At 41.7% G+C, this 26395-nt stretch overlaps 1 protein-coding gene across 3 annotated transcripts in view; it reads right to left on the bottom strand.

Annotated features, from left to right (window-relative positions):
• LOC145443195 (uncharacterized) overlaps positions 1–26395 on the bottom strand; it is a 351124-nt gene that overhangs the window by 173720 nt on the left and 151009 nt on the right. The window lies entirely within an intron of this gene.

Raw genomic sequence — 26395 nt, 5'->3', positions numbered from 1 at the left:
AATTAATACTCGATTCAGATTCGAGTACTCGAATCATTGTACCCAGCCCTATTCTCAACCACCAGTCCGCGGACCGGTGCCGGTCCGCCAGGTATATTACAATTTTATACCATAAGTTCAAGATGCAATGTTGAAGGCGTGTCCATTAGTAAAATAAATAAAACATAAAATTTTGAAATGACGATTCAGACCTTCGTAAGGTGACATTATGGCTATGGAAATATATATGATTTGACTTCAAGTTCAAGACGTGTCATTAGACGACATGCGAGCGACAAGTATAGAACAGATACGGGCTGAGTCATCTCTACCCAACGCAGTTTGCGCGATCATTCGTTTTTCATTCATTTATTTTGTGCATGTCCGTAACGGGTCCCCCCAAACCGCCCAATTGGAGAGGGGCCGAGCTTGAAAAGAGCCCAAAATTATTTAGAAAATGAACATAAATCATACTGTATTTTTTGAGACTTTTTCCAACATTTTTCAATTTCTTTTCGCGCTTAGGTGTCGCTAAAAATGTCTAGGTGCCCTTCTCCGCGAAACACGCATGATTTTTAAAAATAGGCATTTCAGCGTCAGCCATTACCGCGCCACGACGTGCCAACACATAATGAAGTTAAGGCTAACATGGAACTCCAAATGGTGTGCCAAAATTCGGCAGCGAGAAAACCGATTCAGTCATGAATGATCGAAAATGTTCGCTATTGGTGCGATGAAGCCGCATAAACTCTCTGCTGACACTGAGTAGAATGAGTGTGCTCACAAGTACAGGTGAAAACATCCACCCACGTGTAGGGTCTATGGGGGCGGTAGAGTCGCTGTAAGGTGTTTTCTTGCGGCACGCATAGCATTCGTAGTTGCCAGAGTAGCCTATGCGTCTGGTGGCAGTGTGCAATGAGCAAGATAGAACGAAGGTGCTTGGTTCGACTCCGAAACGCTTGTTCTCTCGATATTGTCAAAAGGATATTATTCAAATTGGCGTGGTCGGTTAAACCCACGGCCTTCGGCACGAACGATTGTAAACGACTCTCAACGGTAGTACGTATCACTGAGAGCTGAAATTCATGATAATGGGCTCTGTAACGAAGGAGTGACCGTTATTTCATACTAGCTCAATGCTCACTCACGCATTGAAACATGGAGTTCAGTTCTCAGTTGGAAGGGTTTGCGGTGCATATACCTACTTAGAAACGAATGCAATGCAGGCTCCATATGGGGATTTACTTGCGCCGCTGGAAGATACATATTCTCACCAAAAAAAAAAACAGCCAATGTAAACTTACGAACGCTGTCCATTGATGCTTTAGAATGCATGAAAATGTACTAAATGCCATTTTACGACTGGTAAATAGGCTATAGTAGCCTAAATTTAATAGTAGCCCACAAATACATGATAATAATATTCTGCGGCCCGTTGTACAAGGGAAGTTGAGAACCCCTGCTGTAGAAAGATGAAAGTTGCATTCCAACACGCGGTGTCGCTATCCGCAACTACTAGAGCACTGATCCACTGAATCGGTCTGCCGCTTCCGGGCTTGTTTGTAAAGGCTATGCTAGAACTTAGGGAAACAGCCAGATTGGGTAGCAGGGGCTGTAAACGGATAAAGCAGAGTACCAGTACCGGTACTCAAAAACTTTATCCTGGAATTTTCCAATAAAAGTTATCTCAAAAACTTTATCCTGGAATTTTCCAATAAAAGTTATATCAAACGTTAGATATTGATTAGGACAACAATATAATAACCTTAAAATAGATTTTGGAATAAAATTGTAGAAATTATGAACAAAATTAGACCAAGAAATGCCGATTGTCGTAAAGTGAAGAGTTGCATTGTCCCAGACACGCGAAATAATGCGATACGACTTCGCCGATTGTCTCGATTGTGTAGAGAACAATCACAAGCGAAATCAAGCCTCCAGCCTAGTCAACCGTTGAACTCTCCCGAATAAATACGCATTTTAAATACGGATTTTACTAACGTAAACGTGAATTAAATATAAAAAAGAAGAGAGGCAGAGATAAAATTATAAATTAGACATATAATACGGAAGAAAATAACAACAACAACGACGAGAAAAGAATACGAACTGAAGAAACGGGAATCAATTGCATAAAATTATCGAAACACCGCAGACGAAAAACTGATGACGGACGGACGATGGATGGATGGACGAACGGATGGGCGAGACGACGAACACTTGACTGACGATGACCGACGAGATGAAAAGAAGAATCTGGACCAGAATAATTTCATCTCTGTGAATGGTATGGTATGAATGCGTGCGTGAATGAATATACCGTGTCTGAGAATTTTCTGAATGGTGAAGTGTGCCCGAAAATAGAGATATATATATTCCTGTTATTTGTATTGAAATTCTTCCTGGAATAAAATTGGGATCGCCGCGGCGACCGAAAAAAAAAATAACCTGAAATGGAAGAGAAACTATTGAAGGTAAAAGATGGCAACCAGAAGCAACCTTTTGGGAGCTCTTGGGTCCTTTCGACCCAAGAGTGACCTATTAAGGCGCTTGTGGCAATAGCAACATGGTGTAGTGCCATGCGGCTGCCACAAGCGTAACGGGGTGGAGGTTTACTGCGGTTCCTCCAGGTTACCCATAAAAAATAAAATAAAATAAGGTATCGCGTAAGTACAACTAACGGCTATTACAGGTGCAAGGATCGAACCGGAGCCGCTGAGGCAATAGGTTACACCAGTGGTTCTCAACCTTTTTGACCTCGCGGCACACTTTGAAAATGAAAAATAGTTCGCGGCACATTAGCACAGTGGTTCTGAACTCTTTTGGCTTGCGGCAAAGGCAAACTACCAGAATGCGTATAGCAGCAACCACAGTCTTAGATAGGTGGTCACTGACGAAGTACTTCTGCCTTTTCGGAGTACTCAAGTAGGCTTTTCTCAGCTTCAAAGAATAAATTAGGTTTTCCTTTTATCTCTGCGGACATGTCACAAATACGTCTACGAATGGTATCATTTACATGAGGATCGTTTTCAATTCTTCCCGAACATTTTTAGCAATTTTATTGCAGGCAGGAATAAGAAATTTCCCTGAATCCGTGTGAGGCTGTGAATTATCAGCTATTACCTCTGTTACTACATAACTTGCCTGCTGAGATCACGATCAAACATCAGGCTGAGGTTAATTTCATAAGATTGGTTTGACAATAAAGTCTGCCCACTACCTCGTTGTCGATGTAATTAACCGTCGCATGGAAGAGTCCAATCACGATCGCCACTAACAAATACAGACGCGTAGAGATGTCCATACTTATACATGGAAGCCAAACGCGTTTCCATGCAGATCGTGTAATAGCTTCTGTGAGGATAGCAATACCTCAATAGTCGTACTGGCAGCCAGCCGCTGTTCCATTGCAGCTCCAGCTAACCGGAAAAATAAACCTCAGGGCCGGCGAAATTTGTTAACTGATATAATTTGATCAACTTTAGTTCTCAATTCTCAAATTTGTCGCCTGCAACACTATGTTGCGCCCTGAGACTACATTTTGCCTGCAGTGCTGGCACACTACCTAACAATCGCAATGTGAATGACTATGTTGGCAATTCTAATTTGTAAACGTGAACATCGCTTCCAAATGAGTTCATTTCTCGATGGTGGGAATGCCTTCCTAGGTGTTGGAGGTTTATATTCGCTCCTACTCGTCCTCCGATCTGTAGAAGCAGTGTCTTACGAAAAGTGGGCCGTGCTATAAGTTGGCATCTCAGGAATCAAAATAAGTAGCCCAATATCGGTATGGTATACAATGATCATCGATAACGAAGACATGGCAAGAATACGACTACAAATAGAAACAGAAAAAGGTCATCAACTGCGTCATGTCCCTGTTCTGCCTCCGGTTCTGATGGGGTGACAAGTAAACGGTCACCGTCGGCCACACCTCAACATCACGGTCCTATTGCCAGAGTTTAGTTATCTATCACCGTCTTAAATGCTACTATATGTGGGCAAACTAGCGTATCACACCCATTGACGGCGGGGCCCCCAGTTTCATTCATGGCAGTGCAGTGGAAAGTTACGAAGCGTCGCAGATTTATGAAATTCTCCGACCCTATACGTTGCTGTGCTCAGAGCGTCTTTACAATAAAAAGCAAAAAAAGACCCAATTCATGACCTAATGCTGGGGATGCCTGATTGAGATACTAGATTGAGATACCGTTACTATGGTCGTCTCGACATCCTTGTACCTGTTCACTTCATCGGATTGTACACCGAGTGTCTTGATATAGTAAATTCAATAGAAAATCCAACAATTATGTACTCAAAATTTGAATTTTTGGTATATTTTGACCCAGTTTACCACATTTGCTCGCGGCACACCTGATCAGTCCAATTGGCACACTAGTGTGCCGCGGCACACCGGTTGAGAACCACTGGGTTACACCAATGATATATATACAATGATTGGAAACTGCCACGCCCCTTAACGCTATAAGATAGATTCCCGGCGAAATCAGTCCGTCGCGGGATATGCTTGAGTAGAGGTACGGGATTGTGTATGTCGACTGTGGGGGAGTGCTGCAATCGACCTTTCTGGCGTACTAATTCACTGATTTTCCCCAATTGGTTTAGTTTTTGTTGGATTCTTGAGCATAGTGAGGTAGTGCTGCATACTAGGATGTAATATAACTTTTAACAATGCACATTTATCAAAGTACCGACTAGCTGTGAGGCATTTTAGCATCGGTTGCAACCATGCATGTACGACACAGCCTGAAAAATTAATAGATACTGTGGGTGAGCGTCAATATAGATTTGCAGAACCTAGAATGATTGTTAAAAGAGGATTTTAAAATATTCTGGCAGCATTTATGTCACCTGATTTTTCTAAAGAGAAGGGTTGATTACGATAATTGTGTGAGCAACTAAGCTGTTTTATATAGTATATGTTGTAATATTGTGGGGCCGAATTCACCAAGGGCCGAGTTCACTGGCAACCGGATTCAACGGCCTGACCCGCTAAAAAGTTATATATGTTAGCATTTTGGTTGCCAGTGAGCTCGGCCCTTGGTGAATTCGGCCCCACAATATTACAATAAATACTATATAAAACAACTTAGTTGCTCACACAATTATCGTAATCAATGATCCACATCAATGATGAAAATCGGCATTGTTCCAAACAATATTCCATCGGCAAAACAATGCACTAGAATGACATTGAGGATAATCACTACATAGTTGGTATTGTTCACATCGACCTGGCATGATATGTCGTACTCCTCTCAATAGTTGAATCTTTCACATCGGGGTGTCCGAAAGCATCTACCAACGCCCATTTATTCAAAATGTACCTGGTAAACGTTTTGGCACTTCTTTGATATAAACTACACGTTGTGAAGTGTTCCCCATGAATTGTCTGTAAACCTTGAAAATTAACAAGGAGTACTCGTTAAGATTGATAGCTGGAAGGATTGTACAAAATAGATGATTTATGCATTTGCGAGCAACATTCTATGGCGTCTTATTCATTGAAAGGTTAGGAAATGAATTTGTAACCTTCGTCATATAGTGTGTACGCCTATGGTATTTTATGTATAACCTTCATAACTTTTCGCTATTTGCATCACGCTTTATGACCTGAGCATGAGCATCAACTTGCATTTGTATGTGCTGCTGCCTCAAATACCCAGGTTATTTTTCCAGCAATGTAACTCCACAATCCTCCAATGCAAAATCTCTCTTGAATATGCACATTGCTCATATATATTGCATATGCGGTAGTACGGAAAATACTTGACGGATTGAATATTTAACTTGATTTCAATTGTAGTTGACTGGAAAAACTGTGACATAACAAATCCACATTCTGTAAATGTCTAATGCATAAATTTTTTACAGGACCGTTAACATTTTTTATAAATTATAGTCCATTCTAACTTTCGAGAAAAGATTTTCGTGTATTGAAACAGCCGCAAAGCAACCCACAACCGCGAGCAAATTGAAAATAATTTAGGGATCCTAATAAAAGTGCAAATCATTATCTTATGGGATTCTGGCACGCCGGGCAGTCCATGAGAAGCAACCATGTCATGTTCCACTCTGCTTCAGACATTGAGATATTTCCAAAGATTGTAGTCAAAATGAATAATACTTTGACGATTTGTGCCGGATTGGATTGATACTCATTGGATCGATTGATGCAGAGAAAAATAGTCTTGCTGAAAGACTATGCATATTATTCGAGTGCGAGAGGTGAGGAGATGGACACTACAATGCAATCTGTGGATAATTTCGTGTGCCTTGTGAATATGACAACCAAGTTCAGCTACAACTGCCATTTAAAGCCAGATTGCATTCCAGATAATATTGCTTCACTTGTACTAGCTGGAAAAAGATATGCCACCGCTGCAAAACTGGCGATATTCTTATGCCGTAGAAACAGCAACGAAATTCGTGAGCAGGGAAGCTTATCAAAGAGACGAGAAAACAACAACAATGATAAATTTGATACGGACATTTTTGCCAATCCATCGAGCAGACTACCTCATTATCACCAAGAGATTGAGTCTTGATCCGTTATTGGAATCATTTTTAGCCTGATCAGGAAATCTGGCCGCACCTGCGATATGGTAATTTTCAAAGAATAATTGATTTCTAAAGAGGCTTGAAACATACTAGTGTTCAAATGTCATGGTACTTCAATGCCCTCCGATGTTCAACGTCATGTAAAATCGCTGCTCTAACATCCAACTGCTGTCCTGTTATTGTCATTGAGAGAGAATAAGAAAGCTCGAAAAAATAACATTTGAGAATATATATTTTTGTTACGTGACAAGAAACATTGACATTATCAACTATTAGGCACAGTTATTCGATTGTTCATAATAGCACAGCACAGTTTCATAAATTACAACAAAAAAAGATGCACACAGTGCATTTATCGAATGGTTTAAACATAGGTATATCTGATATTGTAATTTGCATAAACATGAAAATCCCTTTTTGCTACATATTGACTCGACTTAAATGCTTTCCGTTGACTAGGATTTTGGTTCTTGTTATTCTGAATTTACATGACAAGTCTGACATGATAACAGAGAGAGAGAGAGAGTCTTTATTTTCATCGAACCAAAATACATAACAAACGGCAGTTTTCAAATGTTATAGTAAATGAAATATCTATACCCTGTATAAAATTCTCAATGATATTATGGTGTTGGTATCCTCATTGAAATTCAGTCACGACTAGTATCAGAGCATTTAGGAGTCCATGAAGAGGTGAGGTATTTAAGCTGTTCAAAATCCTACTACTGTAATACCCATCCGATGACACATTGTTATGATGCTCGGATTCGATCAACTTCTTCCATGATCACTTCGACCGTTGAGGGAATAAATGGCAGTGGCGGCTCGTCCTATAGGGCAACTGGGGCATTGCCCCACCTAAAATTCTGTTCAATAACAGTTCTTTACCATTTAGAGACGCACAGCAATCTATATATACCGAAATCACAGCGAAAATCGTATTCTTCTTGTCCTTTCGCTTGTAAATGCCCATATATAGCGAAGTCTCTGCGAAAATCGAATTCTCTTCCGTGTTTTCGCTTTGCGAATGCCTAGCCGGGGCATGCCCCGGTAGCGCTCATAACAAGCTTTCACTGTCTATTCTCTCAAAGCCGCGCACAATAAAGAAACAGTGATTTACTCTCTCCTATTCATAAAATTACCGAGCAACCGGGGCAACATAGCCTAGTCGCCCTCAAGGTGTGATGTAACAATCGTATCTATATCTGAACTCGGTTACCGTCATATGCGTTTAGTCGACCTTTGCTGGTATAGGTCGATTTTGATGGTGTTTCACACCATGATAATTCTTGAAACTTGGTATGTCATGTCGTGATGGTGGTATTTAACACTGTCCCAAGTTACAGGGTTTCTACTTAAAGTTTAGGGTAGTAATTCCGTTTCCGAAATTGAGTGTGTGCTGACCGTCATGTATCGCAAACAGATTTTACTCAAAAGCCGGTATTGGTATCCATTGATTTTGACGATGTTCCATACCGAGATCGGTCATGACATTTGGTACGGTAAGTCTTAATGTTAGTATCGAACGCTGTACCAAGTTTCAAGTTTGTCACTGTACTGTGTTTGTGGTAATTTCGTTTCCTAAGTCGAGTGAGAGCTGACTCGTCATTTATCGCAAACATATTTTACGTAAAGCCGGTATTGGTCTCCATTGATTTTAACGATGCTCCTTACCTAGATCCGTCATGAGCTTTTGCACGGTATGTCTTGATTTTAGTATCGAACGCTGTACCTAGTCCCAAGGCTGGCACTCAATGATTAGGGCAGCAATTTCGTTATCAAGGTCGAGTATGGTAGAGATGTGCGCTGATCTGACACTTAGCCCACCTAACGCATTGCGGATTTCACGCAAAAGCCGGTGTATCTGTGTTAACGCTAACTGTGTTCCATACTGAGATAGGTGATGAGATGATGATATCATGAAACAGTTTACTAACATCCTCGGTTTGCATTCAAATATTTACTTTTATTTTATATTCTCCAATGTCAATTTCACCGTGAAATTGTGGCCTTCAGGCCATTTGCTTACAATTACAACCCCTGTCAAGCGCGATAGCTGTTTCGTTTTTGATGGCGGCTAAGAGCTGATCGCTTGATCAGCCTATTCCTCAGTAAATTTTACGCAAAATTCGGTGTTGGTCTGTTCGTATTAATTTTGACAGTGTACCATACCGAAAACGGTCATGAGGCTATTTCTCGATGATTTCATGTAACAGTGTACCAAGTTTTCGGCTTTCATCCACGTATTTATTCGGTAATATATTTTCCCAAGGCGATTTTGCAGCAGACATATAGACACTATAGACCGTAAGCCGTATGTGTCGTGTGACAGTCTCCAGCCTCAAGGCCGAAATCTCCTATGCTGTACCGCAGTGGTTCTTAACCTTGCCCCCAGCGCCCCCCAGGGGGCGCTGGCGATTTTGAAGGGGGGCGGAAACGCTCAGGGGGCGATATGGGGGGCGCTGGGCTCAGGGGGGCGCTGGAGAAAAATGGCTTCGCAGTAGATGATGTGGTGATAGGACATATCCTTAATGAGTATTCAGAGCAAATTAACACCGAAAACTTCGTTACATATAGCCTTCAAAATACATATAGGTTTAATTGTCCATGGGCGCCTAAATGACTGACACCGAATGTTCCTGTCTTGGCAATCTGAACCCCAGAAGACGAATTCCAGCTGGCAGGGAAAAATTATATGTCAGTGAAGAAATACCAATCTGAAATCGTGTGCGTCTTTTAGTTTAGTATACCCGTTGGGCGATATCCCCGTTGAGCGATTCTATATTTTTTGATATTGCAGACAGGGGGTCACGAAATAACATCATGCAACGAAGTCATACCAACGGGTTCGCCCACCCGAATATGTTTAATTATTAGTAACGGGCCCTACAGTTTCCAAGAAACCTCACAATGTTCGCTTTAAGTTTTGATGAGTCTGCGCACACTCAACAACTCACTGCGCTGACCCCTGGACAACAGTGCGTATCAACTAAAAGGTAATAACTTCGGATTTGTTGTGCGCAGAGACCGCGTCAGCACTGCGCACGTGCGCAGCTTAGAGGGAACATTGCACCTCACTCAGCTCTACCGGTAAATGTATTTACGTGAGCAGAGAGAGGATAAAAATTAACATGCAATTCCCGATGATATTGACCAATTCAATCATTAATTAGTGAAATTTTTCGCGCTTCGCGCGACTTGACGAAAATAGCTGCCTCAGTAAATGGACACCCAATGTAGATACCTAACAGGCTTTCAGCAAATAGAGGACAGCCTAATGGGGGTCTGGGAGTGAAGTCCCCCGGAAGCTTGGTTTATCACCCGATGGGGGCCCAGGACCAACGTTTTTTCTGTTTTGGGGGGGGGCTGACGAAGTGCTGTTACGGCCCTGGTAACGAATAATTGTACCTGCTTGCACGCCCGAATATGTTTAATTATTAATTATGTGCCCTTTATCTTCCTATACAACAGCTCACCCAGTTTATCGCGACTTATATATGTAATTACCACCTATTCATTCATGCATTATAGAAAATTTTGGTACCTAGGGCGACCAGGCCACACAAACTTTGCTGACCATCGAAATCACGATAGGGGGTTCGTGGGGGCGAAGCCCTTAGAAGTTCGGTTTATCACGCTATGGGTGCGCAAGGCAATCGTTGTTAGAGGGTTGACGAAGTGCTGTTACGGCCCTACCTCTTACTCATTGTCTTTATTACATAGGCTTATTACTATATTTTGGAATTGTAAAAAGAGGACACTTTCTCAGAAATTTGCAAGATGCAAAACGGAGTAGAATTCTCATTATCCCTTATCTGTATCTATTATTTTTAACTCAGGATTAATTTTACTCGTAAAATTTCTGTGATCAAATAATTGAAACTTGTTATTTTCGTCAATGAAGAATGGTCGACTTTCCATACGGCTCCCACATGTGACCGAGTAGTTTTCCGAAATAGATGCTTCTTTTATATTTTCTCACAGCAAGGTTTGTTCATCTATATATAGTTAAGTCATATTATAATCGGTTTCCGATTTATTCATTTGCGATGCTGGTCGCTGGGACATTTCCAAATTGAATTCCACCTCCATATGAATTGAATTCGGGTACTGGTGACGATAAGCGCCTAAGAATCGGGCGGCCTCGGTTCGACTCCCGTCGGAGCTGGTTTGTCCGGGCTCCTCTTCTTGCGACATGAGACCCGAGAATGACTCGACGAAAGAATTCACTCACACACAAGTTATGGAAATCGCTAGCAAGGGCCCTGGCCTCGAAAATGATCAACATTGAGAGTAACTGTGACGGCGGGCACCCTAAGCCGAGGTAGATGTCAGTCTAAAAGACGGCAACTGCGCGTCGGTCGGCATCCTCCTATCTGTTCATTACATCGCTTTCTATCTTATCGTATTGTACATTGTGTGTGTCTTGTTCAGTTGAAAATATAACTCAACGATTACAGATTACACTTAAACAGTGATGACGGCCTCACTCACCCACCGTAAAGGTTATTATATCATCAGATTACCGTATATATTGGTTTGCGTGATTGGAGGTAGCAGGTTCCAGGTATGTACTGTACAGTATACAATGTTAAGTCAACTAACGTGTACTGTACAGTATACAATGTTAAGTTAACTAACGTGTAGGGTTTACCTAACATCGCCTAGCACATCTCTACGTCGACTTCTCGGCACACTTACACTGTCACAAGGTCATAATATTGTCTTCGCTGCCAGCTAAGTGGGTTACCCACATGGTCCCGCAGAAAATACCTCTGAACGGGTACAGACAGGCCTGGGTGGAAGATTACAAGCCGGGAAAAATACCACCATTCCTTAACCTAGGGGGAGCATCGTGTAAGGTATACCTACCACAAGAAATAGACAATGAAGTGTGTTACAGATGCCTATTGCCAGGACATAACGCAAAGGACTGCCCCAACCAAACAGCCTGCACAGTCTGCAAACAGTACGGGCACAGAATGAATGAGTGCCCACAAAACAACATAATACCTAACACACAACACACGCTGCCGCACCTCTTTGAAACAAAAGGCCAACGTTCAAAAAAAGTGTTAGAGGTGGACATGGACTCCATATTAGAACAGAAAGAGGAGACAGAGACACAAGCAGAACTTGGCCGAGACTCTTCCCCAAATCACGCGGAGGATGAGGCAGAGGGTGAAACAGAAAAAAGCGATTCAATAATAGACGCAGACGTAGACGACCTATTCGAACGACTTACAAAAACCCAAGACACGCAAAAAGCGATCTGGACACCACAATACGTCCGGATGACGGTGGCGAAACCTGCAGCAACAAAACAGACACTCCACTCCAAATAGTAACAACAGAAGACGAAACAGACACGGATAACTAAAACAGCAACAAGAAAGAAAACAAAAACGAGCCAAAAGGCGGAAACACGCACAAAATACGGAGAAGATTCGAAAACAGAACCTTCACGGCTGCGGAATTCTTTGGAGCGACTCGATCACCGAGCAAACGCTCCAACGACCAACGCAGCCCACCGGACGATAAAAACCAAACAAAAGCGACAAAGAAACTACATGACCTGCAACCCAAATCACCAACACAATAACCAACCTACCCCCACCTATATTTAAAATGGATATGGAAATAATCTCCCTGAATGTAAATGGTATAGAACACCATTGGCGGCGATTAAAGAATCTGCTTCGAAACCCACCTAGAGGAAGCAGAAATAAAAAAAATACTAACTGACATGGAAAATAGTAAAACTCCCGGTCCGGATGGACTATCCAAGGAGTTCTACGCGAGATATTGGAGCTTCCTAAAAAAATGACCTGCAGGAACTCTTGAACAATGCATACCAATTCGGAGGTCTCAGCGAATCATGGAAGGGGGGCACAACAACGCTGATTTACAAAAAAGGCAACCCGAACGATCTGAGGAACTGGAGACCTATTATAACTCTCCTAAATACAGACTATAAACTTTAAACAGGCGTAATAGCTAAACAGGCGTAATAGCAAAAAGGATAAGCACAATCCTACCGAATTTGATAAACCCGACTCAAAAATGTGCAATAAAAGACAGGAAAATTAGCGACATACTCAAAAATATACAAGCAGCAATGGACTACGCAAACGAAAGGAACAAGGAACTACTAATAATCAATCTGGACCAACAGAAAGCATTCGACTTAATAAATCATACATTCCTATACAAAATTCTAGAAAATTACGACCTTCCGGCTAACCTCGTCAGACTTATTAAAAATATATACAACTCCGCCATTAAAAATATATACAACTCCACCACCAGCAAAATCACGGTGAATGGAGCACAGACCAACCCGATAAAACTCAGAAGAGGCATCAGGCAGGGCTGTCCTCTGAGCATGGCCCTGTACACGATTGTCTGCGAAAGAGGCATCAGGCAGGGCTGTCCTCTGAGCATGGCCCTGTACACGATTGTCTGCGACCCACTCGCCTGCAGAATAGAAAATAACAGCGGAAAAAGCGGCATAAACATCGGAAAGAAAAAAATGAAAGTACAGCAATACGCTGACGATATGACCGTCTTCATAACAAAAGAACAGGAATTAACAAACATCTTCAAGGAATTTGACACTTTCGAAAAAGCAACAGGACAAAAACTAAACCCGGCCAAGACAGAAATATTACATTTGAAAAAAAAATCAACATATACCACGCGAAACCCACAATTAGAGAAACTGAAAAAAAAACAGAAATAAAGATACTGGGACAAATATACGGAAAAGATCAGGTAAGGGCAACTTGGAAAAACAGGATCGCAAAAATAAGACGCGTCATATACGCATACAAAGACCGCAATCTAACCTGGGTAGGGAAAAAACCATATTGGACAGTATGGTAACCACCCAAGTTATATACAACGCAAGAGCAATCCCGATGCCCACTGAGACAATAAAACGCATCGAAAAAATGTGCTTCCATTTTCTCTGGGGACCAGAGAGTATCGCAAGGAAAATATTAATATCGGAGCAAAACAATGGCGGTATTTCGATTCCTGACATCGCCTCAAAAATCAAAGCGTGTCAGCTAGAAAATATAGCGGAACTTAAAAAGCTAGACAAGATTACGGAATTTTGGCAACAATACGCCACATACGAGATTGGGACGAAAATGAAAAAAATAAACGCGAAACTATATTCTAATGCCGAGCCACACAAATTCCCAACACCGAAGCGCTGGACGGAGAATATAGAAATGTCGCAAAAACTAAAATGGACTGACGAAGAGTGGGAGGACGCCACCCACAAGTCTTTATATAAAGCAGTAAAAAAACTCAAATAATAACAGGAAGCGGAGCACTAGTGAAATGGAGTAAAATCGCTAAAACCAGATTTTACGGACAAAAACTAGTCAAAAACAACGAAAGAATAATAAACTACAAAAAACTGCACATAACGCATATATATTTGGCGAAAAAAAGAGAAACAGAAACATCACCCAAGACAAATACGGAAGAAAACTGGATCTATCATGCAAATTTTGTGGCGCTCGGGAGGACAATGTCAGACATATCCTCACGGACTGCGCATATTCCCAAAAAATCCAAAAAAGCTTGGCAGAAATACTCGGGAAGAAAAAACTATCGAGCGATGCCATCCTATACAACGAGGGAATAAACAAAATAGAATGGATACTCATATCCATCTACAAAAAAGCGATAATAAACCTAAAAATAAGCCTGGATATTGACAACACCAAAGTCAGTGACAAAAAACTAGAGAAAAAGATACTGCGAAAAACCAAAAAAAAGACTGGAAATCATACATTCGGACACCCAAACAAACAAAATTTTGCAAAACATAGAAAGGAAACTAGCAACAACAGATGCATAAAGAGAAAAAAAGATAAATATCCAACCGGGGAGGGGCCAAGGCCGAAACTCCCCAACACAACGGTCTTCCGTGGGTACGGCTTCTACCGTAAACCGAAATATAAAATAAGACGAACGATCACCGTAAATGAAAAACAAACTCGAGATGTATATAAAACAAGCCCCCATAACACCAGGCCAAACCGAACGTGACCCAGTCCCCCGGACACAACCGGGCCGAAACTGAGCACGTCGTGAGAAGGAAAAACAAAAACAACAAATATCCTAGAAAAATCGGGCGAAAGCGAGTCCCAGTTTTCCCGTATACAACGGGTAAGAAACTGGGCTCGCCTGAGATAGTTGAACAGAACAAAAACCTAAGAAGAACATAAAACCCCAGTCCGGAGCCGGTCCCTATGCTTGAGAGAGGGGCCGGCAATGGTCTGGTTATTCGGAGAGCCGAAAAAAAAAAAAAATAAGCATCGCCTTACTGGACGCTGGGCGGTACGACACCCTCGTGGTACAACCGATACTTCCAATCACTTGTACACCCAGGAAGAGTATGGCCCTTGGCCTTCATATTCCGAAACGGGATCTGAAACCGCTTGACGGGGCAGTATCCCATGCATAGCCATGGTGGCGAGGACAAGCTTGGGGCCGCAGACTCAAGCCCCTCAAAGCCTGGCTATGCAGACTCGTTGCACCTTCATGCTGGCGGAAAAAATGTAAAGAAGGTAAAATGCGAGTCAACCGCGATGTGAAATCCGTGTCCTATGACACAGAGGACCCAATACGAGGGGAGGTTTACTGCGGTTCCTCCGGACCCCTTAAAAAGAAAAAAAAAAAAAAAAAAGTATCGCATCTCGTGCTGAGGCAGGTGTGTTTTAGCTGTTCATTACAGATTCTACCTGACGAGGCAGTGAACCATGATCAGTATTTGGTTGTAATAAGGTAACGCACGTAAGTATACCTAACGGCTTCTTCAGGTGAAAAGATCTTCGGTTTGAGCCGCTGTGGCCGTTGTAGTTACCTACCGTAAATATTATTTAAGTTGTGTTGTAAGTAGTTTAAAATTTTTTCAGTTAGGTAAAAAATTTTTCAGTTAGGTAGTTTTTCTTCTTCTATTTTCCTTCTCTTCATCGTCGACGGACTTCCTACTTCGAGTCTCCTTCCGACTCAAAACCTCTACCTCTCCAGGACTCGACTCCTCTTCTTGGTGAGTCCATTCTCCTCGAGTCTCGACTCTCTCTCTCGAGTCAGGACTCGTTGAGTCTCTTCTTTAGAGACTTGACTCTCCCTTGAGTCAAGTCTCTACTTTCTCTCCGCTCTCGCTTGAGACGTCGAGAGACTGTGTGGCTGCTTTAACCTTTGGTTTAATTACGTTCCCGCTACGACACCATCTAGACCAGAGGTCTTAAACTCAAATGTGTTCGCGGGCCAGTTTCCTAGTCTTGATGACGCCGCGGGCCGCAGCATCAATAATAAGGATATTGAATGTATAATTTCCAAGTAGGCCTTATTTGACGGTACCTTGCAGACAGGCATTCCACAAACATCGTGAAAATGTAATTTGCCATTCTACTATTCACGCTTGACACGAAAAAAAAATCACATTTTGAAATATTTCAATAAATTTGTTTTTGTGCCGCGCATAATTTTTTCCAATTAATGAGTGATAGACATAATGCGAGAGGATGCATCGTAAAACTGTCTGGTTATAATATTGCAACTAGTGGACCTTTGACCACTGGCGTAGCCAGCGAGGGGCGAAAGGGGCGATCGCCCCCCCCCCCAAATTTTTGGAAAATTTTTCGTAAAATCAATAAATATGACATTATTTTAGGGCAGATGAATGCAACCTAAAAAATTTCTTCGCGCTTAGCGCGATTTAGTGTCCATGATCATAACTGTCTTGATTTTATTATCGGTGTCCCGAAAAAAAATCTTCCGCAAATACCCACAATTGATTTTAGCTGCATTCTTAATTATGAGAATACAACAGTACCAGTAGATACACGAGAGTAACTCAAGGTCGTTGGGTTGATTGAGTTAAGGGTTGTCAGTTCAGTATGGGGATTGGGGACTGTTAGCTCCGACAATTCCCGTTACGGGACACACGAAGACATATAAAGTAGGTTATTACATGCGACTCCGCAAAGTGCGCTCCCAAAATGATTGACGGCCATAAATCCGACGCATGTATTCGATATAGATTTTCGGGTACTTAAATGGCTGGCGCCTAATGATCCTGTCCCTGCAATCTGACTTCTCCGACATGAATGCGACTGGCACAGGAAAATATCGCCACCTCCCTTTAAAAAGTGCTAATTTGAAATCGCACGAGTCTGATCAAAGGAGTTTTGTAATTTGGTCTGGTATATATATCTCAGCAATTCCAATCTCTAAACTAGCATCAATCTTTACCACCAGAGGTCACTAAATAACCGTGCTTCAACGAAGTAATTATTAAGAATGGAATCCACTTGCTCATATACACGCACCAATATTATTGATCAAATACTTTCATTTATTCAAAAACATGTACGCTCCGCGCGACTATGTCCGAAATGCACACTGCTTTTCAACTGGAAGCAACTGGAAACTTCCATAGGGTATTGTGTGCGTGCGTTTAAGAATCGTCTGAATAAATGGTAGTGATCAAATTGTCCATGGCAGGATGTACGGTTCTGCGAGGTGTTCCCACGGGAGAGCTTCCCTAAACTCATAAAAATCCCCCCCCCCGCGCAATAAAAAAATGTAATTCTGGCTACGACCTTGTGTATGAGCGATCTCTTGAGTGGTGACAGCTTTCTCCGCAAGTCATGAAGTAACAACAATAAATGACAACTGTCCCGCCCAGCGTCCACCCTATACAAACTCTAAATCAGTGGTTCTCAACCTTTTTGTCGTCGCGGACCCTCTTTGCACCTTCACGTACCCCGGCGGACCCCAGTTCTTATTTCAATTTTGCCTCTATTATCATGCAACCTTCATCTGTCTTGTGCAATTATTATCTGTAGGCTAGTGATAAACAACAGCGAAATGACCTTTCTTGAAAATAACATCGACTTTTTATTATTTTAAAGCGAATTCTGTAGCTGCATTTCTTGAAATACAGGGCTATGTCTTGAAAATCCACGTCGTCGATTTGATATGAACGAGTGCCGAGAATCCATTTCCACAGAGATAGGTGGTGGCGAATGTAATAATAACGCGTAACGCGTCCGACGACACATTTGGCTATGATGGCAACATACATGGATCAATATATCCTCCAGCCTATAGTCATTTCTATCTTGCAGTTCATCGTGAAGTTATTCTGGAATAGCGGTCGGTGTATTTCATAAGAGAAAATGGATCTCTGCATACAATTATTTCCAAAACCCCAGCTAAACAATCCTAAACAGCAATGTGTTCGTATAAGTAGGCTATTGGCAATTAAAATGACTTTGCTCGGTGGAATATTTCATCTCAGACGGCCATTCTCTGTTCATGTGAGTCCTGAACTTTCAGCAGTTATGAAGCAAAAGTGCTTCATCATCATGAAGCAAAAGTGCTTCATCATCAAACCAAAAATAGTTTATTATTATTAGGTTATCGACCATTTTTCAAATTTGGAGTTTTACTGGATCCCTTGAAAAGGCTTTGCGGATCACCGGTTGAGAACCACTGCTCTAAATAGTCTTGCCGTGTGTTATGAACATAGTTCAAGTGTACTAGCCCTGAATGTTCAATGACACCACTTCTATCAGCTTTGCCGGTAAATCTGATAATGAAAACGTATTTGCAAAATGCAAGTAACAATATAATGAACAATTTTCATTCTTTAACCAAAAAATTTTCGCGCTTGGCGCGAAAGTATTGACGTCAGAGTTTTCTACAATCACACATCACTTTATATGAGCAGAATATATGCATAAAGATCGCCTCAGATGTTGTGTTAATCATCCAATAAGGGCCCAAGATCATCGTTTTAGCCCATTTTTCCTTATCTTTAGGTGGGAGGGGCTCATTTACGTCATCGAATTTTTCGCCCCCCCCCCAAATATTTTTTCTGGCTACGCCCTTGCCTTTGACGTGCCACAATTTTTTGTAGAATATTTTAAAATCGATTGAAGATTGATCTGATATCAGAGCATTTGAGCTGTGTAGCCTAATCCTGGTTTTGATATAGCCGTGGTAAGTATAGGCCTATCGGCTATTGTTACTGTCATTGCCCAAGTTAAATTAAATCAGCGTTAGATTTTACCTTCGATTTTTTCGGAACGTATCAATAACAACTTGAATATAATCATTATTGAGCCATAGCAATATCATTACTTCTTAACCTTTTTAGCGATCGTACCCCCTGTGCTTCCAATAAGATTTCTCGTATCCCCGTCCACTTTCAACACAATTTCTGATGGTACCTGTATTAGTCTATTTTCTAGTTAAATATATTGGCCGAAAAATATTCCACAGCATATAGGCCTAATTCCACAATGCATCTCGTACACCCTGATATGGCGCTTCGTACCCCGATGGGGTCTACAGACCCTGGTTAAGAACCCCTGGAATAGAAATGTCCAATCGGTGAAGAATTCATCGGTGTTACAGCTGTAGAAGGTACTACTATACCTTACTCGCCAGTCGCCACCGATAATAACATGGATAAAGAGAACAAACAAAACCCAGCATGTGACCATCTATACGTCACGGGGGTCACGGAATACCAATGGTTGCCATTCTGATCTGATTAGATAGCTATATAGCCTACTCAATGCAACGCAAGCTACGACCTTTTGATATATTACTATTCTCCATGACAGTTTCAATAATTGTTGCTTCCGTAGGATTACCTAGTCACCGTTGCGAGTCGCAATTCCTTCTCTGATTTCAACGTTTGACCCAACTCAACTCGAGTCATTTCTATTTAGTCACCCAGTCAATCCGAAATCGAGTAATTTTACGAAAAGGCCGCACCAAACCAAATCACAATTTTCAGTCACGAATCATCAACGGGTCGTGTTTTATCATCATAAACTAGAAATGTGACGTAATAGCTGATCTACAACCGCATGGTAGCTTTTAAAAGTGATGTTATGGTGAAGTTTGTTGAGATTTCAATGATTTTTATAGTAGATTTAGCGTGAACTTCAAGCTCTTATATTCAAAAAGATATATGGCACGTGAATATATTGTTAAATACTTGAAATTCCCAAATGTCGCCGCGTGCCGCACAAAATGCTCTCGCGGCCCGCGTGTTTGAGACCTCTGATCTAGACGGTAATCGTACGACAATTTCGCTGAGCGAAATCGCAGTATCGGTTCCTGCGGAGCACGCAGAAACTAGAAACAGCGCGCCTCTTCAGCCAGTATAGAGAGAAGCTAACAACTGTAACCGCTTGGCTCCGGAGCCATATTGACTCCGGACTATCTGGTTGCAAGACCAGTCATGCGTAGGGTAACATGCGGTATTGAAAAGAGGAAGTGATTGGAGTTAGTCTTTGTGTAGGTAGTTGGATTGGAGTTGGTTCTTTGTATGGAGTTGGTCTCGGAGTATCTTTGTGTGGAGTTGTTACTGTGTTAAGTCTTGGATTGGATTGGAAGTGTTGATGTGTTTATTGTGCCTGCCTTCGTTGTAATATATCCGTCGAATCTGCAATGTGTCTCTGGGTCCAGTCGAACCTGAAGTAACTTAGCCGCATTCAGTTAGATAGCGGAGACTACGACAGAACGGCTACAAATGGCGAGCACGCACCCTGATGCTGGATCCGGTATAGAGATGCCGCTTGCAGTAGGAGACGGATGCGGTGGACATTTACTGAAGAGGAAAGAAGAAGTTGCACTTGCACGGTTTTTTAACAAGTTAGCAAAAGGGATGATTGGGAAGGAAGCGCGACAAATTGTGAAGTTATTGGACACTCGTGCTGTTGGGGAAATGGATAACGTGGCCCGTGGTGGCTTGGAAGTGGAACATGTGTCGGTATGCTCGTCTGTTGGAAACTCTGTTGTTGATGTGACCTTGGAAGAGGAGGATTTTGAAGAACCGCATGTAGAGGAAATCGTTCATGATATGTTGGCATGTGAGAGTAAAATGGATTCGGTTTCTGAAGAGACTGTTACTGCTCCCGTTGGTGATATTGGATCTGAGATGGTAGTCATGTTACCATTGAAGTCGTGTGACGAGACAAATGATGATGATGGTCATGGTGAAGAAAGAGGTGTGATGGAGGAACAATTGGCTGAGGATTGTGGAGGTGAAAGTGCTACAGTGGCTTCGTCAATTGGGAACAAGGGCTTGGTTGGTCGAGAAGTAAATGTATTGGATATATTTGGTACTTTGAAGCCGTTGGTGATCTGTAAGCTGGCCATTGAGCGTGTCAATGTGAATGTAAAGGAGCCCTCGCACCGTAAAACTTTTACTTCGAGAGATATTTGAGCGATATGATGGGTCATTGGGATTTGTCAGCGGATTTGGACTACGCCCCTGATATTGATATGTTTGAACTGTTATATTGATTTGATAATGAACTGCGATTGTTGATGGGTATTGACACCTCGTGTTTTTGTTTGTTGTTGGCTTGGTTTTTGGCGCACGGTGTTATGTTGTGGGAAACTGTCTGTCGCAAATAGTTGCTTTTACGTTGTTGGTGGATTGAGTATGTTGTTTTGTATTTTGACAGTTGAGTGAACTTTTGAAGATATTGGGGTGGCTGTCTTTACGTTGTTGGAGGATATTATGAAATTTTGTATTACTGGCGGTTGTAGGACGTTGTAACTGGTTTTGCATGATCATATTTCTTTGTACATGTTCTTGCCACTTTTATACTTATTTTTTATTTGTGCTCCCTCTTGTCGCTTGTGAGTGATCTTTACTACTAGATCACTCAACTTGGGAACGGGGATGTGTAACCGCTTGGCTCCGGAGCCATATTGACTCCGGACTATCTGGTTGCAAGACCAGTCATGCGTAGGGTAACATGCGGTATTGAAAAGAGGAAGTGATTGGAGTTAGTCTTTGTGTAGGTAGTTGGATTGGAGTTGGTTCTTTGTATGGAGTTGGTCTCGGAGTATCTTTGTGTGGAGTTGTTACTGTGTTAAGTCTTGGATTGGATTGGAAGTGTTGATGTGTTTATTGTGCCTGCCTTCGTTGTAATATATCCGTCGAATCTGCAATGTGTCTCTAGGTCCAGTCGAACCTGAAGTAACTTAGCCGCATTCAGTTAGATAGCGGAGACTACGACAGAACGGCTACACAACGCTACTGATACCGCTTAGCCAGGTTACAAACAAAACATGGATATGGACGGTAGGCCACGTTCCTTTGACGCCACCGTACCAAACAATTCGAGCACAGAGGAAGTGTTCAATGCAATTGCGAATTGCGAAAAAACTGCACATCTAAAGGAACAAATAGAGTCTATCTATCAGATAGGCCCTATCACGTATAACATAACAATAAAAGGCCCTATCACGTATAACATAACAATAAAAGACAACGCACAGACGAGAAACACGAAAGAGGAACTGCTACTTGCATGGCAAGAAGGCATTAAAATAGAAGGTGGAACAAGAGAAATCGCAGAGGCAACAACGCCGTACGAGAGTATTAACATTAGAGCTGTACCAACCGAAGCAACAGACAAGGAGGTAACGGATGAACTTCACAGACATGACAGCGGCACGGTCATTAATATGATATGTGTCAACCATAGAGGCACCCAAATTCACAATGGGTATAGAAGAGTAATGATAAAAAACAAGCTAGGAAAATTGCCGCCAGTGATAAAAATAAGAAAACTGTGGTGTAAAATTTACAGACCACCTGGCGAATACGCACCACAATGCTACAACTGCTTGCAGTCTGGACATACGGCCAGAAACTGTCAAGGCGATGTTGTTTGCATAGAGTGCAAAACGCCAGGTCACAGACGGCAAGAATGTCCTGTACTCAAACAAGAGTACCCAACAACGCAAGAAACTAATCAGGCAAACGCGACCAACGAATCGTCTTTAGAAGGCGACCTCGATATTAGCGAAGAAGAACAAACAGATAGCGACAATACTGTGGAAGAAAATCTTGTAGAGGTAGAGGAATTAGCAGTTGTATCAGAAGTACAAAACAATGAAAACACACAGTCAGAAGAAACTAACGAAGCAGTAGAAATGACACCAAAGCACACGACGACTTACTCGTCGCAGACGTCCGTGTGGACCACGTCCTCTAATACGCATACGGCAACACCAGAACAAAGAACACATTCAAGAAACAGACCCCCGAGCGTCCCGGAAACCATGTCAGAGTACTCCTTCAGAAACAACATACCGGCCTCACCCATCACAAGGCCGTGTGAGGAAAGTCCGGAAATTAGAATGGACCGTAAAAAGCCTACTGTGCCTAGGAAGTCAGTCACTAACTTAGCGAGGCAAAACAAAAACAGTCACTAACTTAGCGAGGCAAAACAAAAACAGTCACTAACTTAGCGAGGCAAAACAAAAACAACCCACAGGCGCCTTCACCTTCACCCAAAAAATAACTCCGCCCACGTCTATCATAACAATAAACGTGAACGGACTAAACAGACATTCGAAAACATTTGAACCATTTGTAAAAACAGAAAACGCAGACGTATATTGTATCCATGAGACACATAAAATTGAGAAAACTAGCCTATGCAAGTGGGCTGACAAAAACAGACTCGAATTCTTCGCAAATTGCCTCGACAAAGGGGATCCGTGGCTTGATAAGGCCAAGAAACACTACTATCATGGAACCCTTATTTTAATCAAGAAAGAATGGCTACAAGATATGATAGTATAGAGCACCACATCAACGTGCCGGACAGACTGCACAGCGTTGCGATAAAAACAAAAGAGCAAGACCATGTAGTCACAATTTATAATATCTACGCGCCATCGTCTGACGCGAAAGCGCAAGACGAATTCCATGACAAGACAATACACGAGATGCAAGACCAACAAGAATCAACCATAGTAGCGGGTGATTTCAATATGGTTGTATCGAAAAAAGATGTGGAAAACACTAGAAACTTTAAACTAACCGCGGCAGCGGCCGGGTGGAAATATTTTATACAAAAGAAAGATCTTACTGATATATTCAGATGGCGAGAGCCAGAAAAAGAGTATACACAGTAACAAAGACGTTCAACTCCCGAAGGATAGATCGTATCTACCTAACGAAAGATCTTTGTGCCAACACCAGGAAATGCGATTACAAAATAAACACGATCGCAGATCACAACAACTTCCTGAGAATCACTATAAAACACAAAAAACATCTGAAATGAAATGGGACAGAGGCCTATGGATTAATAATACCTCACATTACGAAAACCAAGATTTCAAAACAATAATTGAGAACTCATACCTGGAACATTCCTTCAAAAAATCAAAATACGATGGTATACAGTCATGGTGGGACGCGTGGAAAATAGAAATCAAAGCAGTCTCTATCCGTTACGGCAGAGAACAGCAAGCAAAACGTAACGAACAAAAAGAGCGCTGGCAGAATAGACTTGACAATCCAAACGCAACACCAGAAGAGAAGAAAAATCTGATCAAAAACCTAAAACAGTAAGAAAAAGAAAAACTGGATTTTCTCATGAAAAGGCATTACAAAGAACACATGGAACAAGAAGAAAAGCCGTCCCACCAATTTTACACAGAATTAGAAAATAGGAAGTCCCTAAAAGTCATTGATACGATCATCCAAGAAGACGGGAAAAGAACGGAAGCAAAACATGAAATATTAGATACTACCTGGAAATTTTATAACAAACTGTGGGGTCAGATCCACAATGGGCCAGGCGAAGCTAGGAAGAAACTTACGGACTCCGTAAACAAGAGCCTTACAAAGGAGCAGAAAGAACTTCAAGACACTCCCATTACAGAGCAGGAAATGAAACAAGCAGTAAGGGAGCAGTCTAATAACAAATCGCCCGGGCCAGACGGGATCTCGTCCGAGTTTTATAAAACATTTTACAAGACAATAAAAAGCGACTTGTGGCAACTATACAACAATGCCATACAATTCGAGACAATATGCAAATCATGGGGCGAATCAGCGGTAAAGTTACTGTACAAAAAGGGCAACCCAGAGGAATTGGAGAACTGGCGTCCGATCTCATTAACCAACACCGACTACAAGATCTTGTCAAAGATTCTAGCGAACAGAATCCGTGAAAGCATAGGATGTATTATCGGCGAAAGCCAAAAATCTGCGATCCCAGGTAGGCAGATGTCGGACGTACTGCGAAATATACAGGCCATAAAGGAATTCGCCGAAACCAAAAAAACATCTACGGTCATGGCGAATTTTGATCAAAGGAAAGCCTTCGATTTAGTATCGCACCAGTTCTTATTCGAAACAATGGCAAAATTCAACCTTGGAAATAAAATTACACACCTAATAAAAACAATATACCAAAACTCGACAAACACAATATTCATAAACGGAGCCAGTACAGAAATCATCAGAGTCAAACGAAGCCTCAGGCAGGGGTGCCCTCTAAGCACGTACCTGTACACGATTGCAGCAGAACCAATAGCCGAGAGAATAAGATCAAATCCAAACATCCTTGGTATAAAAATTGGGAAACACGAGACAAAAATACAGCAGTATGCTGATGATGTCACAACTACAACGAGAGACTTCGAGTCAGTCCGGCATATCCGAGAAGAATTTAACCGCTTGAAAATAGCTACCGGACAAGAACTTAACGAAAGAAATACGGAGCTATACGCCATAAACAGCCCGAAAGACGCATACATGCTGGGAAACCTCCAAAACCAAATCGAATCAAAAATCAAAATATTAGGACAATATTTTGGAGAGAATCAACAGGCTCAAAATTGGACAAAGACAACACAGGCCGTACAGAAAGAAATTTGACATGGTACGGCAAACAGCTAGTACTAAATACTGTCATAATACCAAAGATTATGAACCAAGCCATAACCAGCACTCCATCCACGGAAATAATAAATACCTTGACAAGATCATTTTTTGAATTCGTATGGTATCCGGAAGGCATAGAAATAATAGCGAGAAAAAAGCTAATTCGTCAAAAATTCCAGGGAGGCATGGCAATACCGCATGTCAGCTCAAAAATTAAAGCCAGTAAAGCTGAACAGGCAAAAATACTGGCAGGACTAGAAAAACCCACCGAATTCTGGCATTTCTTCGCCTTATTCTGTCTAGGACCCACCATAAGAAAATGGAACGCGGCATTATTTACCAACAATATGCCCCATATGACCGAACTCCCACAAGAATGGAGGATAATTACGGAAACGGTAGAGAATCTAAAATGGTCTCAGGAACAACTAAAAGAGGCCACACAGAAAAAACTTTACCAGGTCATAAAGGCAATTTTTGAAAATGAATATACGGGTTCGACCCCCCCCCCCCAAACACCGAGTGGGGTAATATCCACTTTCAAACCGGAAGTGTTGAACAGATTATTAATAATAAAGAGAGAGTAACGGGATTCCGAGTAGCCCATGAAGGTTATCTTTTTGGGGCGAAAAGAATCTCCAAAAATATTCTCAACAACAAAAATGGGAAAAGACTAAAAACCCTATGCCAGCGATGCGGCCACACAGAAGAAACCGTAAAACATATTGTTTATGAATGCCCCGTTGCCCAGGAAATACTGGAAAAACTTGGAACATACATTCGAGACGATAAAGGAAATAAAGTACAAAGAACGGAAGATGACGTAATTAAAGGAAAAGAAACCGAAAAAAGAAAAAAAAAAAAACGTTATTTTGGATATTTATAAGCAAAAAATAATTCAAAGCCGAATAAAACTGGAATACGGGGATGAAAAACCAAAAAGTATACAAAATGTAGTGACGGAAATCGTCAAAAAAACGTGTGGCACGCTCCTGCAAAGAATAAAAATATTGGACGAACCGGACGTGGAAATAAAAGTTCTGGCAGAAAAATTAGGCATAACATGAAACCTAAGCCTCA

Source organism: Botryllus schlosseri, chromosome 7 (genome assembly GCF_051294905.1).
Source record: "Botryllus schlosseri isolate E-star chromosome 7, Bs_hap1, whole genome shotgun sequence".
Lineage (NCBI taxonomy): Eukaryota > Metazoa > Chordata > Ascidiacea > Stolidobranchia > Styelidae > Botryllus > Botryllus schlosseri.
Note: the sequence above shows the minus strand (reverse complement) of the source record. Positions and strands in the feature narration are given on the sequence as shown.